Raw genomic sequence first — 18,132 nt, forward strand, 5'->3', positions numbered from 1 at the left:
TGTGCACACCTCTCAAGGTTGTATCACGTGGCGCTTCCCAGCTTGGTACTCCAGTGGGCGTGCACAGGTAATGATAAGCTCTGTGCACTCCCCTGGGGCACACAGGTGAGGCTGCCGGTGCCTGGTCTGGGCCAGCATCTGGCCTATGCTCCTGGCTGGCACCTGTCCTGTGCACCTGGGCTAGGACCTGGCCAGCACTTGTCCTATGAACCTGTCCTATGCACCTGGGCCAGCACCTGGCCAGCACTTGTCCTATGAAACTGTTCTAAGCACCTGGGCCAGCACCTGGCCAACACTTGTCCTATGCACCTGGCCTGTGCACCTGGGCCAGCACCTGGCCAGCACTTGTCCTATGAAACTGTTCCATGCACCTGGGCCAGCACCTGGCCAGCGCTTGTCCTATTCACCTGGCCTATGCACCTGGGCCAGCACCTGGCCAACACTTGTCCTATGAACCTGGCCTATGCACCTGGGCCAGCACCTGGCCAGCACTTGTCCTATGCACCTGGCCTACGCACCTGCCCCATGTACCTGTGTGCCCCTGGGCCAGCACCTGGCCTAGGAACCTGGTCTACGCACCTGTGCTCACCTGCAGTCTCCCATCAGGCTGGCACTCAGCTGGGAAGGGCTGAGTCCATATGTGTGAGTGCTTCACCTGTGTGGCTTGTGTGGTCACTGAGTGGACATTGCCTTCTAGAACCTTCTTTATGTTGATCACAGCACCCTGGTGTCTCTAAGCTTGATTTCCCCCAACTTTTTTTTACTGTGGTAAAGTACACATAACATAAAAATTTCCATCTTACCCATTTAAAGTGTACATACCCTTCAGTGGTATTAAACACCACCCGCACCCGTCCTCTCCAGAACTCTTTCCATCCTCCCAAACTGAAACTATGCCCACTCAACACTAAGTCCCCGTGCTCCCCCTCCCCAGCCCCTGGCTCCCACCATCTTGCTTCTGTCTCTGTAATCAGACTCTTCTAAGGACCTCACATAAATGGAATCCTACTGTATTTGTCCTTTGTTTCTGGCATATTTCACTGAGCGTAACGCGGTCCAGGCTCATCCATGCGGTGGCAGGTGGCAGGTGGCAGGATCTCCTTCCTTTTTAGGCTGAGTGGCCGTCTGCCGTGCGGACGGACCACATCTCGCTCCTCCGTCCGTTCTTCACGGACACTTGGGTCCTTCCACCTCTTAGCCGTGGAGATCCAAGTCTGTCCTGGGTTTATAGCTGCATCCCTCGCAGCTCACTGACCGCACGGTGAACCTTTTAAAACCCCTTCTTGTGTCTCATGGAGTAAATCTATTTGAGAGGAGGGATTCTCCTCGAAGCCCTCGATCCTTTGCTCTTCTGCTGAAGCTGCTGCTTTCTCATAAGCTCGGTGCTTACATTCTTTCAAACTTCACTCACCCCCAGTGCAGATGGCATCTTCCCACACGGGTGGTCCGGCTTCGTCTTCTGCCCCAGTGAGGGGTGGGTCGACCCTCGGAATGACAGAGCGGGTGACCGTCACGTGCCTAGCACAGATCCTTGCCCAACAGTGGCTGATTTCTTCTTTGGGACGTGCGTCCCGGTCAGATCCTCCAGGATGGTCAAAAGGGACAGACCCAGAACAAACGTGGCTGAGCGTTCTGCAAGCGAGGAGGTCCCCGAGGACTCTGGAAGCCATTTCTGGGGCTCTGATTGCTTTCGGAACCAGCACTGAGGCAAAGTCAGGGATGACTCCTCGGGTGTTTTTCCTGGAAGTACAGATCTGGGCAGAGGCAGCCCCGCTTAGCTCAGGGTCCTGGGGACGGCGGTCTGCCTGGAGGCCCACTGGGATTCCCTGAGCTGCTGCTCCCTGCGACTGCTTCTGGCCTGGGTACCTCCACAGCCTGCCGGGTCTCCCCTGTTCCCAGCTCTGACTCAGGCCTCTCCCTTCCTTGCAGGTCCCTCCCCTGCCGTCCAGGTCCCCCCCGGGGCGCTTTCCCTGCCGTGGCCAGGGGGACGCTGTCATGGCCCCTCAGGTGACAAGCAGTTGGTGTGAGAGGAGGTGTCATGTCCCAGGGGTCTGGGTGGGCACCCTGTCGTCCTGCAGCTGGGGACCCAGCTGGCCAGCAGAGACAGGCACAGGCCGTGGCTGTAGGACGGTGGGAGGTGGGGAGCAGGAGGCCGTGGAACAGGGTGGACAGGCAGGGCGCAGGGCTTCGGATCCATTTCTTCCCACTGCTCCGAGTAAATCTCCAGGGAGGCCCCGTGCAGAGACTGACAGGGAGGAGCTACGGTTCTTCAGGCCCCATGAGATTTGGGCTCTTCTGAAGGAATCCTGCACATCCCCCCTGCCCTACGGAGCCTGCAGACGTTCGGGTTACGGGGCCAGGCTGCTGAACTGGACCCTGTTCCTTCCAGGGGCGCCTTCACAGGGCCGGCTCCTCGGCACGGTCGCCTTAGGTCCCATCAAGCTTTGATCAGAATTACAGCCCAGTCTGAACCATGCCCTGCCCTCTGCCAGAATGTTCAGCAACCTCCCCCTCTCCGTGCTCAGGCTCCGTCCCCTCTCCCTAGGTCCTCCTGCCTTCAGGTAGGACCGCTGCCCGCCCCTGTGCCCAGGTCGGACCAGGCACTCTTCCTGTGCCCCTCCCTCCCACACTGGCATCCATCGCAGGACCATTAGCACCCGGGAACGGGACTTCTCTACAAGGGCAAGGAATGTACACCCAGGGCCCCGCCCAGGGACAGCACGAGGTGGCGCCTGGTGTATGCACTGATATTTTCAACAGGGATCCAGGCCCGCCTCCCCCTCCCGGGGGCTGATGGCGTTTCCTGTGAAGTAAGGCCCTGGGGGGCCCTGGACTGCGGGGGAGGGGGCGCAGGATGCCTTCAGAGGGGCTGCCCCACGCAGGGAGCCCCCTCCTCGGTCTGGGCGCCCGGTCCCCATGGCTCTTCCCCTCCTTGTCCCTCATAGAGTTGGGGGCACAGCGACAAGTCCAGATGACATACTCGCCCCCCAAACCCATTGGCTCAGGGTCCCCCTGAGGGTGGCCTGGGGGGCCCCTCATGCATTCCCGCTCCACATGTCCTGCCGATTCCGACGCGGCCTTGCTATTCCTTGTGCTCTGCAGGTCAGAAGATCCCTGTCCCCGGGCTGCTGAGGACAGGCAGGCGCCCCAGGGGCCGCGTGGGACCTGGGCAGGGGTGACATGTGGCTGGACAAAGGGGCAAAAGGAACTGGGGGCCACAAGTCTCACCAGTCTGCGCGGGGTCAGGAAGTGGTGTGGTCTCATGGCCCGGAGGCTGGAAGTCTGGGCTCAGGGCCAGCAGGGTGGCTGGGGGGCCCCAGGGGCCGCAGACGGCCACCTCGTCACCGTGTGCTTATGGCTCCTTTGTGCACGTGTGGAGAGACTGCATGCTGGCTCTTCTCCTCCTTTTTTTGGAAAGACTGCTTTTTAGAGCAGTTTTAGGCTCCTGGCAAATTCGTGTGGAAGGTGCTGGGATCGCCCATGTACTCCTGCCCCCCCCACCACGAAGTCTTCCCGGCTGCCCCCATCCCCCCCCAGAGTGGGACTTTCATCACCTCGGACGAACCCGGCTGACGTGTCATCATCACTGCGTCGGGGTCACCCTTGGTGGTGGACACTCCATGGGTTTGCACAAGACAAGCGCAGAGCAAGTGACAGGTGCCACACAGAGTGACCTCGCTGCCCTACATGCCCTCCGGGCTCTGCCTGCTCATTCCTCCTTACCTACCAGCCTCTGTCTCTCTTTATAGAGACACTAGTCCTATCATACTGGGGCCCTGGACTCATTTAACCTCAATTCCTTCCTCAGAGGCCCCTTTTCCAAATACAGCCACCCTGGGGAGTAGGGCTTCAACATGTGAATTTGGGGGACACGAACATGCAGCCCGTAAAGTAGATACATCTGGACAGTGGCTTTAGGCCTTTGCTCAGGGCCTTCTCTGTCGGCAGCCTGTCTAGTCTTCATGGGGCCTAATTAGTCTTCAAAGATGCTGCCTCCTCCGGGAAGCCTTCCCTGAGTGCCCGTGGGCCTGGGGTGCCCGGCCCAGCCTGTAGGAGCATGTGGGGGAGGACATTAGGAAAGGCTGTTCATGCCGCTGCTCGTGTGGCACTTGGAGCTGCGCTCTGTCCTTGTCACGATGTGCTCCTGTCTTTCCTCCAGAGCCAGGCGGGGACTCCCGAAAGCCCGTACGTGAGGCCCCTGTCAGGGACTTTCTGGTTTGATGACGATTCCCTGGGGGCGCTGGCCTTGGCTGCCCCGATGGGAGGGTCCACAGGGTTGGAGTGGTGTGGCGTGGGCTGCGCGTTCTGCTCTGTCTTAGGGGAGGCCGGTGCCGGGGAGGGGCGGTGGTTGCCATCCCTGTGGCCACAGAGCAGGGAGGTGGGCATGCAGCAGGGAGGTGGCCACGGATCAGGGAGGTGGCCACGGAGCAGGGAGGTGGCCACAGAACAGGGAGGCGGCCACGCAGATGGTCTGGGGCTCGTGGCCTCTGCAGGGGGCTGAGGGTGCGGCCCACCTGGCCTGGCTGCTTTCGAGGTGCCCTGAGAGGCTCCCTGAGCCCCCTGGGCCATGGTCTCGCCCACATCCTAGGCTAAGCAGGGGCTAATGGGCGATCAGATTCCAGAAGCTGATGGACTCTGCAGGAAGGGTCTAAGGCTCCCTTGCCAGGTCTCTGGGGATGCGGCTGCCACCCACCCCTCTCTCCCCCTCCCCCTCCCTGCAGTGTCGCCAGTCACCATCCTGCATAGCTTCTCTTGTAGCACGAGCTCCAAGCCCGTCTCCTGCTGAGCACCATGGACAGTCACAGAGCGCCGTGGACGGTCACCACAGACGCCCAGGGCTGAGGGGCCCCTGCTGCCCAGGAGGGTCCTTCCTGGCTCCCCTTCCCACCTGTCTGAAGGGCAGCCTTCACCTTATAAACCTCAGAAGGTCTAGAGAGCTGGCAGGTCCCTCGGACGGCCTCCTCGTTTTCCAGGTGGGGACACTGAGGCTGCCTGACGGAGGGACCCAGGGGTCCTTGTGCTGCTAAAGCAGCATCGGGCCCCGACCCTGGGACTGAGGCCTCCAGCTCATGGCAGTTCCTGCAGGGCCTGGCGGCTCTCCCATGCCCCCCAGCCGTGAATGGGACCCCCGTCAGGCCCACGCTTCCAGCACTTCAGCATGTCCCGACTGCCAGCAGGGTATGGCTGAACGGCTCAGCTCTCGCATGGCACGTGCCTCATCGCCTACCTCTTCTCTGTGCCTCTGGGCTCCTCCAGGCAGGGGCCTGCATGTCCTAGATGCCGTGTGCTAGCGCCAACATGGGGGGGGCCCCTGGACCTTTGCACATGCCTTTCTTTCGCTTGAAAAATGTCTCTTTTTTCCCCATCCCTCAGCTTGGGCATCCCCTCTTCCAGGAAGCCCTCCTGATACGCACTCCACGTAGTCTGGGTTGTTTTGACACCTCTCCTACTCCAGGTGGGAGTCGGATCCTGGTCCCCACAGCAGCGTCCGTGCTCAAGGACGAGGCTCTCAGCGGACATCCACTCTGACTCTCTGCGGTGATGTCAGGACTATTTGCTGGCTCGGCCCTCCCTGCAAAGGAGACACCAGTCACCTTTTTTACAGCTGGGGAAACTGAGGCTCAGGAAGGGGGTGTGGCTGCAAGCTTGTGGTAGAAGCGGCCGCACCCACCATGCGCACAGTCTGGCACATTTCTCCTGACTTGCTGCATCCATGGCCAGGATGCTGAGGCTGGGAGCCGGGCCCTGTCCAGCCGCGGGACGCATGGGAGGCAGGTGCCCTTGGCTCCAGAGCCCGGCCTCAATGTAGGGGCCTCCTCGTACCCGCCTGGTTCCACAGCCCCCCTCGCTGTGGGAACGGGGCTGGAAGGGGGCCTGGGGCAAGGGCGGGGCGCTCTGGGCACGCAGGGGAGACCTCCCTCCCTCCAACACGGCGCCTGTCTGCCCACCCAGCCACCCTCAGAAGTGCACTCAGCAACAGCCCAGAGCCCAGAAAGATAACTGGGTCATGGCAAAGAGTGAATTATTCTGCAGGAGAAAGTTTTAAAATGCATAAGCCTCCAGCTGCAGGGGGACTTGCTGTGATTGAGGGCAGAGGCGGCTCCCAAGAGCAGGCTCTTTCCGGGGACCTTGCCGATGGGGCTGGGGGTCTGACTCTGGGGCCAAGCTGGCTGAAGCCCTCCCTCCAGGCCCTGCGCCAGGGCACAGGGGGATCCAGAAGTGGCCCCAGCCCAAGGAGCCCCCATTCTGGTGAGAGAGACTCGGACACAGGCAGTAGGAGTTGGGGGAGGTCAGAGCTTTGAGAGGCGGACCCCCATGGGGCTGCGGGGAGAAGGGCAGAAGGAAGGAAGGGGAGGGCCAGGGAGCATCCTACATAGCAGGGGGTTTGTCCTGGGTCATCGGAGGTGCTTAGGGGAAAGAAGGGAGGGTGTCCAAGGTGGCAGGAACTAGGTGGGTCAAGGCACAGGACCCTGGAATGATTGGCAGTGGCCAAAGCCCCGAGGACCCCGTGCATGACAGTGGAATGAGTGCGGCGGTAAGCACAGTGGTAAGTGGGGCAGGCCAGGACTTCACCTGCCGGTGGGTGCCTGAGGGTTGGGATAAGAACTCCTACACATCCTTCAAGGCCCTGACTACGTGTCCCATCTCCTCCTGAAGGTCTGATGCCCCCAGACCTAAGAGGTCTTGTCTGAGAAATGGGCTTCTGTGGATTGGCCGAGACACCCGAGAAGGTGCCAGTCCTGTGCCTGACCCACCGAGGGCTCCTAGGCCCCGGGTTCTGCACCCCTCCCCCCCGGCACCTGTCCTGGCTGCCAGGCTCTGCAGTAACGGCATCACCACCCCAGGGCGAATTTCCAGCACAGCAGTTCTCGGAGCTGAGTGAGCCCCCGAGCCCCAGATGTTGAAGAAGCTGCAGCAGGGTCCCCATGCTCTGGGGCTGGCCAGTGGGGGCCAGCGGCTATGGGCCCGGAGCTACCGTGGGAGGCTCCCAGCTGTGGGTGGAGGGGCCTCAGGGGGTGGGCCTTTTCAGGCAAGCAAAGGATGGCAGTGCTCCCACGGAGCCTGGAACCGCCGGTCCTGGAGGGGGAGGCCGGGACCTCAGTGGCCGGCCTGTAGTGGAAGGGGCAAGACTCGCCAGGACACAGGGGATGCAGGCCTTGGCCTCCTGGGGGGACAGGCTCAACGCCATTGCCCTCCAGGCAGGACCTGGCCAGCGGGCCTGGGACCACCCCGAGCTGGGAGCTGGGGCGAGCTGGCCTCTCTTGGCTCTGTCTTCCCCACTGTCCAGGACACTCAGGAAAGAGCCCTCCACTGGTGGGGCCTCCATTCCCCCCAGAGCAGGGAGACTCCTGGACAATGAAGGGGGGGAGCCTGGGGACCGAGGGTGAGGCCCCAGGAGCAGGGCCTGGCTCCTCCGCTGGAAAGACCCTCCCCAACGCCTGCGGAGTGAGGGGCTGAGCGCGGCCTGTGGACACCCTGGCTCCCTCCCATGTGCTGGACTTCTGTGGACGCCCCGGGCCACGCGTCCATGCCCTGGCCCATGCCCAGGCGTGCCTCCGCGTCCCTCTGACCGTGCGAACCCTCGTCTCATGTCTTCCTGCGGGTTTTCCCACTGGACGGTGATTTGCCGTTGCCACAGGTCACCGTCCCTTTCCCTGCGGGCGCGTCCTCCCTCCATCTCGTACCGGTCACCTGCACTCAGCACAGCTTCCTAGAGCACTCCGTGTCCTTTCAGCTTACAGAAATACATCTACGAACAGTGCGGTCCCCTCGTCCCTCCCCGGCCCATCCCCCACCCTCCCTCCACGCCCAGAGGTGACCCCTGACCCGGAGCAGGTGTTCCCGGGTGCTGCTGCCAAGAGACAAGTTACAGACTGCCCCACAACGCCTAGCTCATATCACCCACGACTTTCCTGGCAGGGTGGGGAGCGCTGGCCTAGGGGCTCTCGTGTGGCTGTCCCTGACGTCCACTGGGCTGCTGTCCTCTGAGTCCTGGCAGGGCTGGATGTCCAGGTGGGCCGCTTGGTGGCGGAGCTCAGCTGGGCTGCTGACTGGTGCCCCCGCACGTGGCTTCTCTGGGATGGGGGACACCTGTGGTGGGGGGTACCCCCAGCATGGCCCTGCAGGTCCCCACACCCGTCTGCTTTCTGTGTGGGGCTTCTAGCTCCCCCCGTGGTTTCTGCCACCTGTGGCCCCCCGGGGCAGCTTGCGTGGAGGCAGGGATTGGCGTCATCTCTCTGGCTTTAGAGGCTCGTGTCCCGGAGCTCAGGGTCCCCCTAAAGCATCGGTGGTGGGGACTGGCAGGTCCTCAGGTCCATGACCACAAGACCCTTGGGTCAGGCTCCCGGCTGGGCAGAGATGGGGCTTGGTCATGACTGTCACCTCCCTAGAGGTGCCGGACTCTCTCGCTCTGATCTGCTTGAATCTTCCTGAAAACCCCTCATGAAGATGCGGGTCTTGCATCTCAAACACTCTGAAGTCAGAAGACCTGTAGCCCGGAGGTCTGAAGGGACCAGTGGGGCCCACACTGAAGAAGCAGGGTCTCAGATCGATACCCTGGCCCCTCCTGCATGGTGCGCGGGAGGCTGGGACCCTTGTGAGGACACGGTGGACCCAGTTCTGGCCTGAAGACTGTCTGGGGCCCCCCATCAGGAGTGGACTTGCAGGGGAGCTGCCAGGAGGGGGTTGGGCTGATGGCCCCCAGCTGCACCGTTCTGGCGAGGCCCCAGCAGCTGGACACTCGGGGCGCTGGAGCCCAGATGTGTCTGCCCCCTCCCAGGACTCCCACCACAGGAAGCCTCTGCCCTGGGAGAGACACCGTCTGACCTGCAGGTGGTCCGAAGTGCTTCCTGACCAGCCTACCTTCAGCCCCCTTTGTCTATTACAGATGTCACCCCCAACCCCTCCTGCACCCCTAAGTGAGCTCAGTATCTGCTTCCTGAGGACCCCCCCCCCCCCGTAGGAATAGGGCCACACCACAGGACTGGGACTACCTTTCAGGACCAGGAGCCCTGGAAGGCATCGGGCCCCCTCCCCGGGACTGGGATATCCCCCTCAGGATAGGACTGTCCTGCAGAACTAGACCCCCTAACAGTATTAGGACCCCCCCATTGGACTAAAACCTCCCTCAGGACTAGGACCCCCAAAAGACCGCGTCTGTCTGGTCCCCACTGCTTCTGGGCCGTCACACAGTAGGTGTTCAGGCAGAGGTAAACTGAGCACGAACTTACCTCCTTGCTCCTGGGCTCCCAGGGTCCTGGGGTGCTGGGTGCCCTCCCCTAAGTTCTCACTGAAGAATTCCCATGGCCTGTCAGGCCGCCTGGGAGGGAGGCCTCTTAAAGACCAATTACAGCTATCTAGGTGGGGGGGATTCAGGCAGGCGCGGGTCCAGGCAGGTGCGGGTCCAGGCGGCAGGGTGGGGCGGGGTGGGTCCAGGCAGGTGGGGGTCCAGGCAGGTGCAGGCCAGGCAGGTGCGGGTCCAGGCGGGGCGGGGGTCCAGGCAGGTGCAGGTCCAGGCAGGTGTGGATCCAGGCAGGTGGGGGTCTAGGCAGGTGCGGGTCCAGGCAGGTGCGGGTCCAGGCAGGGGGGTCCAAGCAGGTGGGGGCCCAGGCAGTGCAGGCCAGGCAGGTGCAGGTCCAGGCAGAAGGGGATCTGGGTGGGGGGGTCCAGGCAGGCCGGGGGGGAGGTCCAGGCAGATGGGGGTTTATAATTGGAGGTCTCAAAAACCATTTCTAAAAAGCTGACCCAAGTAGACAGAGAACTGGCAAGTCCAGAGAAGGCTTGAACGACACTGCCGACCACCTTGGCCCAGTGGACATCAAAGGTACGTGGCCAGCAGCAGGACACCCCAGCATGGGGCACCGCCTCAGTCCTACAGCCAGTCTCCGTGATTTCAAAGGATGCAAGTGATTTAAAGTGTGTTCTCTGGCTGCAGAGGGATTAGATTAGAAATCAATTACAGCCGTGGAATGATACCTGGAAAGCCCCCGATATTTGGAAACCAAACAACGCGCCTCTACATCACCCTTCAGTGGAAGAAGGAACCAGAAGGGAACCGAGGGTGTGTTCTGGACTGCATAGCCGATGGGCGCTCACGGGGCTGAACGTGAGCCGTGTGGGGAGGGAGCTCCCCGCCTGGTCAGCGGCAAGGACAGGTCTCCAGATAGTGACCCCAGCCTCTCCTTCAGGAACCAGGAGAAGCACCAGGGAGGGAGGGTGAGACCTCCAGCCCGAGCAACGCAGGAAAGGGGCACAGATGCAGGGGACCCACCTGCCGGGTGAGGGAGGCCAGGGCATCGCAGACTCGGCTGTGTTGGCGGGACTGTAAGGGAACGTTCTGCACGCCTCCAGGCCAGGAAACTGGACCAGACCTAGACAAGCGGGCACATTCCTCGAGAGACACAGCGCCCAGAGCTCACTGGGGAATCGGCGGAGAGCTCCAACAGCCGTACCTGTAGTTACGAGATTGAATTCTTCGCAGAAACCTTTCCAGGAAGCCAACTCCAGGCCCCGAGGGCGTCACCGGCACGTTCTAGCAAACACTGAAGGGAGTGAGGGGACCGGCTCTGCACACTCTTCCAAGAAGCTGGGGGAGAAGCACTTTGTGCCTGGTGTTGACGGGGAACTGCGGCTCTGTGTGCTCCAGGCTGTGTCGGGCCCCGAGGGGTGGGTGGGCCTGACGAGGGCAGACCCTGCTCCGCGTGTTTGCCCGGGACCCGGTGCGTCAGGGCGCGCGTGGGCACACCCTCTGTCGTGCGCGTGCACACGGAGCACCAGGTCCCAAGGGCAGGGGAGCCTCCTGTCTGTGCAGCCTTATCCTGGCCCTGCTGCCGGCCGTGCACACTGTTCCCGTAGTTCCGCTGAAACGTCTCAGCCACCCCCTGGTGCTGGGGATTATTCTCGTGATTTTAAAGATGAAGAACAGGTCAGAGAGGTGCAGGGACTCCGCTGGAGAACAGGAGAGCCAGGGCTCCAACCAGGTCTGTCTGAAGCCCTCCAGATGGCTGTGGGCTGTGTGTGAGAGAGCATGAGGAGGAGGAGGGGGAGGGGGAGGGGGAGGGGGTGGAGGAGATGCAGGGGGACGGGCCGGGGAAGCTCAGCGCCAGTCACGGGTTGCTGCGCCCAGGCAGGAGTTGGGCAAAGCGGGGAAAGATTTCGGAGGACACCACCGTGGTCAGGATCGGGGCTCCGCGGCCAGCCTGCCTGGGCTGGAAACCCGCCTCTGCCGCTGGCGGCTGTGTGGCTGGGGCCGAGATACTAGGCCTCTCTGGTGCTCTGTCTCCCCATCTGTGAATATGTGACAGGATGACCGTGTTTGGTGTGGTTACCGGGCAGCCCGTGGTAATCTGTGTGAGAGCAGTTAGAACCGTCCGAGAACTCAGTGGCGTGAGCGGCGCTGCCGTGCGGGGCTCAGCTCCACTCCTGCGTGAGCTTGTTTTTCTCCGAGTTGTTTACCCGCGTCCATTGGCTCACTTCCTGTGCACGGGCGCCAGTCGGGGCTCTCCCGGGAAAGAGCCAGACGTGCGTGTACGCGCACGTGTGCGTTACATATTACTGTGTGTAAAGGAGCTGACATCGGAGCCCTGCCTCCCTTGACGTGGCTTCTCCCCTGAGCGCCCGAGAGCCGCGGGCAGGCATGCAGGCCGCAGGCTCAGGGGGAGCTGGGGCTGCTGTCTTGAGGCTACTTCCTCCGTCCTCCGGGGAGGCCCCGCTCTGGCTCTTAGGGCCTTTGACTGATTGGCACCCCCGCCCCCCACCACCGCCCCATTACTGAGGGTGCGTCCTTCACCTAAGGCGGCTGCTGGGCCACGCGAACCACACGCACACAACACCTTCATGGGGATACAGCGGGGACCAGCCCGGTCAAGCTGACGCGTAAAACATCAGGGTTTTTTCCTTCAAAAACCCCCGACAGATGCTCCGCACCTTCTACCAGGATGCCCCAAATGCCAGCTCCTGGCCTCTCAGTCCGGGGGGCCACGAGGCCCGGTCTCCCTGCCCTGGCCTGGGCCTCACCCCGGGCTCCCCGCCTCCCCCGTCTGCACACCCGGGGGCTCCAGGTGGCAGCAGGACGAGTCCCAGAATGGCAGGCACCTTAGGGGTGATGTGGCCAGGCTGGGGGCATGCTTCTCCATATTTGGAAGGTTTGTGCCGTCTTGCGGTTTCCCTTCTTGCTTCTGACTAATGCCTTTGTGTTTCTGTCCTTTGCAGTGACCGTGCGTGTCCTCCTGCCGGAAGCATCTCTCCCTGCTCTGCTGGAAGTGCACGACGATGACCCGCGTGTGGCCCCATTCCTCGGTGGGCGCCTCGGAGGGTCTGCGGGCTGTGTCAGTGTCCAGCATCTGTTCTCTGGGCCAAGCACCTTCTCCAGATAGGAGCCCCCAGTTCTCCTGCCTGAGGGCCAGGACGGGGAGAGGGCACGGGGTCCCCAGGTCGGGGTGTTCACCTGCCCTCCATGTCGGCCACCCAGCGCTGGGGCTCCCCCGGCTTGACTTCTGCAGGAGCGTCTGTGCGGGAGGCTGGGGAGAGGGGCTTTGGGGCTGGGCAGTCTCCTGCTCTTGCTGCCCCTCACTGTGGCTGCCTCCCAGCGCCCCGGCTTTCTGGGTCCCGTGGGGCAAACAGGCTGGTTTCTCGGGATTTCTCCCCTCTGGGCTCTGGGCTGCTTCCACCTCCACTCTGCCAGCTCCTTCTCGCTCCTCTCTCCTCTCTCTGGTGATCTTTCTCTAAAACATGTCCCTCTCCCCTGTCTGTCCTCTGGAGCTGGGGGTGGTGGTGGCAAGGACATGAGTGTCTGTGGCCCAGCCACCCTCTGAGCCAGAAATCCTGGTGGCCGGACGCATGGCCGCATCCCGCTCCCCGCGGTGCTCCCCCAGCCCTTCCCGCCCCTCACCCCCGACCCCACACAAGCACCTGAAAGGGGCCCTCCTGGTTCTGGAAGGCACGTCTCCCAGCCCTTGGCCCGGGGCCTCTGCTCACCCACTTTCCACGCTCCCTGTGGCTTTAATACCACGTGTGTGGTGGCAGCTTCCCAGCTGACCCCGTGGGTCCTGCTCTTGAGCTCCAGACCCACACGCCCAGCTTAGCATGGACAGAATCCGACGGCTCCCGCACCCCTCCTGCCCATCCCCTGCCCAAGCCTCCAGCACACTCGAGATGCCCCCTGGTGTCCTGCTCTGGCCCACCTGACCATCCGCAGCGCTGTAGTCTCTTCTCCCACAGGAGCCACGTTCCATCTGCGCCTTCCGTGTCCTACGTCTCCGCCCTGGTCTAAGCCACGGTCCCCCATTGGGCAGGGATGGGGGTGGCCTCCCTTCCAGCTGATCCTACTGACTTAGAACTAACCCACCCCTGGCTCCCTACTGCTCTAGGGTGAACTGTGAAATCCTTTACCCGCCGAGGAGGCCGGGGGCACACGGCTCCTGCCGCCCTACCCCCCACAGGTGGCATCCAGCCGCAGGTGCCTTGGGGCTTCTCGGGCCTCCTCCCCGGGAACACTGGCCTCCCATCGGAAGCACACACATCTCACCAAGAATCCCCTTGTCCCGTAAGCTTAGCTTAGGGGAGGCGTCCTGGGCACGGTCAGCCCAGCTCTCCTGTGACACGTCTCTTCCCGGCGGGATTTCTGCCTGTTGCAGGTGATGGTCGGTGCAGTGGGGACCTCCCTGACAGTTCTGGAACCTCCTTCAGCCCCTCATCCCCTGGGTCCAGCACAGGTCAGTCATCAGAGCGGCACTGACCAAGGGCCTCCTTCTCTGATGTTGCCGACAGGTGGGGTCCCAGAGCCCGAGCAGCTCCTGGCGCACGGGGTGAATGAATGAATGCACGAACGAATGAACAGATGAGCGAATGGTGGTGTGCACAGGCAGGTTCCTGTAGCCCTGCCCCTGAGCCTACCCTCCCGCACCTGCCCTCCCCCGCCTGCCCTCCCCCGCCTGCCCTTCTGCAGCCTCCAATCCCGGGTGTGTGTGGCCCGTGTGCCTGGCCCGCGGATGGCTCGGGGTGAACACTGCCTCCCCGTCCCCTCCCAGCCCTGGCCCCGCGGCCTGCGACCGAGGTGCTGGGTGTCAGGGCTCTGGCGGTGGCACAGCCCCTCCGCGAGGTGTGACGCACGCTGGCCTGGGGACCGATGCCAGCGAATGACTCACCCCACTGAGCGCACAGCTGCTGTCATTCTCACCCGTTCTATTTTAAAAACGGTGTCCTTTCGCTTCTGTAGTAATTTGGGGCCTCTTTTTACTAGAACTTTTAACTCGCTTGGGAATTTTACACTTGTTGGAACTTAGGGGCTTAAAACTGTGTGTAAGGCACAGAACTAAATTCAGACAAAGTATGTGGGGTGACAGTGGGGGGACGGCCCGTGAGCCCCCTGTGGCCCATCCCCTGCCCGCTGGGCTGCACCTTGGTGGGGACAGGGTCGTCTCTGGAAGCATGAAGCTAACTCGGGCCCTGACTGGAGGGGCTTTATTTCCCAGAAGAGACGCAATTCTGACAAACACAGCACGCCCCGACTCCTTGTCTATGAACACAAGGAAGGATCTTTCCAGAAAACGTTCTCAGTGCACTCAGGAACGAGTGCCGCTCCGCCCGGCTGCTGGGCCTCAGGTGCTGGCTGCAGGCCGCCGTGGACAACGCTGGGAGGAGCGGGGGTTCCCGTGGCCCAGCAAACAGTGAGTCTCAGCGTGGAGGGCGGGGCTCCCTCCCGCCAGGTCGCGGCCCCTCGGGGTGCGGCCCTGCCTGCTTGCCCGCTGGCTGGTTAAGTTCTCCCTGCCTGCCACCTGCCGACGGCCCGCCCCAGCTTTGTCCCCCGCTGCTGCGGCCCACCTGGCTCATGTCTCAGATGGCGCTCACCTCTTCCCAGAGGCCGGCCCTCCCCCGTTCTCTCTGCACCTCTGCACCCGGTTCCCCCCAGCAGACCCAAGTCCCCAGAGCAGCCACAGCATCTGTCCTGCTCACCGTGGCTCCCTCAGCAACCAGCGGCCGGACTGCGTGGCAGGGCGACCGTGGACCAGTTTCTAAAAAATGTGTGTTTGTGGTAAAAAACGCATGACACGAAATTTCTCATCGGAACCATTTTGACTGTACCGCTCAGCGCCATCAGAGAGCATTCAGCATCGTGACGTCACCGACACCGCCTCCTCCAGCGCCGGCCCCCCCAACCTGTGTCTCTGGGGCTCTGGGTCGTCCAGGCTCCTCACGCGAGCGGAGCCGTGCTGTAGGGTCCTCCGGGACCGCTTAGCCCTGGGAGCACAGGGTCCCCACGGGCCGCCCCTGTGGTTGCAGGAGTCAGAATGTTGTCCGTGTGAAGGAGGGGTAATATAACGAATGACTTTCGAGTGAAGGTTTGCATGTGGCCATTCCCAGACTTAGCCTCGCCGCTGCTTGGAGCCTTCCCGGTATGGGGAGCTCACTCATTACCGGGCGGCTCTGATACTTGCGCTGGTCTTTATTTATGCCAAGCGGGTCCCGGTGCCACACTCAGGAGACACCTGCTCCTCCTGCCCCATGACTGTCCTTTGGAGACTGGAGACCCGTGAGTCACTGCAGCCTGGGTCAGCCACGGTCAGCCTGGGGCAGCCTGCGTGGCATGCTGGGATCCCACCATCTGCCAAGGGATGCAGAGGCACAAGGCCAGCATCTCGGCCACACCCTCTGCTGACCATGCTGGACACGGCTGTGGCCGAGATGGGACAATGGGGCTCCCCTTACATCTTTTTCACTGTCCCCTCCAGGCCAAGCTGGGGCAGAGCTGTGCGAGTCACCGCAGGCCAGCCAGGGCCACCGCATGTACAGAGGGGAAGATGTAGGGGTCCGGGCTCCCGTGGCACCTTGGCTGCCAGCCGCCTTGGAGCCCCATGTCCCTGGCTGTGCGGTCAGCTGGCGAGGACCCCACCACTAGACTGTCCACTCTGCTCAGATTCGCACTCTGGCCACAGGGGCCCTCTGGCCGTCCCGCCACAGCCGGCCTGCTCATGTGGAGGCCCTCGCAGGTGCCCAGGGGCTCCAGCCCGCCCACTTGGTCATTCATGAGATAAAGCCAAGTTTGTGCTTTCCTGCCACTGGTCCTCGCAAGTCCGAGAAGGAACAGGGACTCTGGCTTCAGATCCCGGCTACGTGTGCGGGAGAAATGATGTTACCTCTCTGTCCTCAGTTTACCTGTTGGTGGGTGGCAGCCCCTGGGGCTCTCTGCCCGCGCCGGGGTGGGGGGGGCTTAGTAGATGTTCGGCCTTCCTTCTCCCCCACCTCCTAGCTGGCCGGCTGCAGAGGGGGTAGTCCTGCACCTCTGCTCTTTTTAACCAGTTAAGCGAGATCTCCTTCTGTGGCCTTTAAACTGGTTAATTAGTCACCTACTAATTGTATCCTCCTGCCTTCTTCCTTAGCTGCTGCTTCCTGGCGTGCAAGCAGGTGCGCAGCTCCACGGCCCGGCCGCCCCGCCCCATCCCGCCATGGTGGATGTGGGTGCTGCGCCTCCGGCCCAGCGTGGGGCTCTGGCCCCATCCCGCAGGGAGCCACACCGTAAGGAGGCTTTGTGGCTGGGCTCCCCCGACCCTCCCAGCCTGTGAGCTGGTCCCCATTCCAGGTGGAGACGGAGGATCAGAACAGCAAGGGGATGCCAGCTCTTCCTGCCCTGCCCTGTCCCGTGGAGGTCTGGAGCTTTGGAGGCAGCGTGGTCCCCTGGGAGCCAGAGTCCAGGGCATCCATGACAGTCCCTCCCAGTGGACAGTGGGCGGCCTGTGGGAGCTCGACCAGGGGCCTGGGGCCCCATGGGGACAGCACTCTGGCTGTCGGGGAGCTGGGCTACTCTAGCCATGAGTTAAGTACCTGTCCAGTCTGTTCGTCCAGCTGCTGGCCTCAGAGGCGTGGACACAGGCAGGCTGGGGTTGGAGTCCTTTTCCCTCTGGGGGGAGCTGTGTAACCACCGCTTCAGGCCTCGGCTTCCCCACCTGTAGAATGGGACTGTCATCGTTTGTTCGCGTGTGTGCGGAGATGCCCCTCACAGGGCTGACACTCATGGCCTCTTACCTCGTCTCAGCCGGGCCCACTGCCAGGTGATGCCGGTGATGGCCTGTGAGCACGGAGGCGCCCGCCTGGCAGGGAAGAATGCACCACGGGCCCACCTGGGCCGGTGCACGCTGCAGGAAAACGTCAGAGCTGAGGGCATTCTCAGACCTCAGGAGAATGCCTCCAACTCCACCTGCAATGAAGGGGTTCAGCGGGGCACCTGGACCTGGGGGTGAACCCCGAGGAGGGCCCACATACTGGGGGAGACAGGCAGGTCTCAGAGGGGGAGGGCAATCGAGGTGTCGTGGCGCCCATGGAACCCAAGACCATCGGTGGGGGCACAACTCCTCAAAAGTAAGATAGTGAGACCTCCCGTCCCTTGGAGCATTCAAGAGGAGCCTGGCGGTCCTTTGTTACTGGGGCACTTCCTGCCTCTGCGTGGCAGGCGAGCTGCGGGTGATGCCACGGGTTGAATGGCGGCCTCCCCTAAAGCATGTCCGTGTTGCAGCCCCGGAACCTGTGAGCGAGGCCTTACTCAGAACAAGAGTCTGTGCCGATGTGATTCAGCGAAGGGTCCTGAGACGAGATCAGCCTGGAGTGCCCAGGGGGGTCCCTAAATGCAATGACTGTGTCCCTATGAGAAAGGAGAGGAGAACACACACCTGGGGGGAGGCCACAGGCCCAGGAGCACCCAGAGCCCCAGGAGCCAGAAGAGGCCGGAGGGAGCCTCCCCTGGAGCCTCTGGAAGGAGCCCAGCCCTGCTGATCTCCGCCGTCTGGCCTCCAGACTCCGAGAGAAGCAACATCTGCTGTCTTTAGCCCGCTCAGCGTGGGGCCTTAGGACACTCACCCAAGTGGCCTTGGGGAGCCTCCCTGGGCCAATGGACCCTGGACTCTCACCCTCCTGAGGCTGGGAGCAGGGAGCAGGCCTCCTCTCCAGCAGGAAGCTCCATGGGAGGGGCAGAACGATTCTAGAACATTCCTGAGGGCGGTGATTTGTCATCCTGGTTAAATATAGAGCATCGATTGCAGCCAGGCTCCTGGGCCCAGGCGCTATCGGTCAATCGGAGGGCACCGCCCGACTCACCCTCCGCTGCGCCTGCATCAGCCCCTCTCAGGGCTGCTGGGGGAGGAG

General features: G+C 62.5%; 1 long non-coding RNA gene across 1 annotated transcript; it reads right to left on the minus strand.

The window, feature by feature from the left end:
* Nucleotides 1-16,731: 16,731 nt before the first annotated feature.
* Nucleotides 16,732-17,606, minus strand: LOC130543277 (uncharacterized). Its single transcript, XR_008958505.1, has 3 exons — nt 17,534-17,606; nt 17,020-17,129; nt 16,732-16,940 (listed from the first exon to the last, which is right to left on the minus strand). It is a non-coding gene; the product is annotated as an uncharacterized LOC130543277 (long non-coding RNA).
* Nucleotides 17,607-18,132: the final 526 nt, after the last annotated feature.

The sequence above is a fragment of the Ursus arctos genome, unplaced genomic scaffold (assembly GCF_023065955.2).
Source record: "Ursus arctos isolate Adak ecotype North America unplaced genomic scaffold, UrsArc2.0 scaffold_9, whole genome shotgun sequence".
NCBI classification, from domain to species: Eukaryota; Metazoa; Chordata; class Mammalia; order Carnivora; family Ursidae; genus Ursus; species Ursus arctos.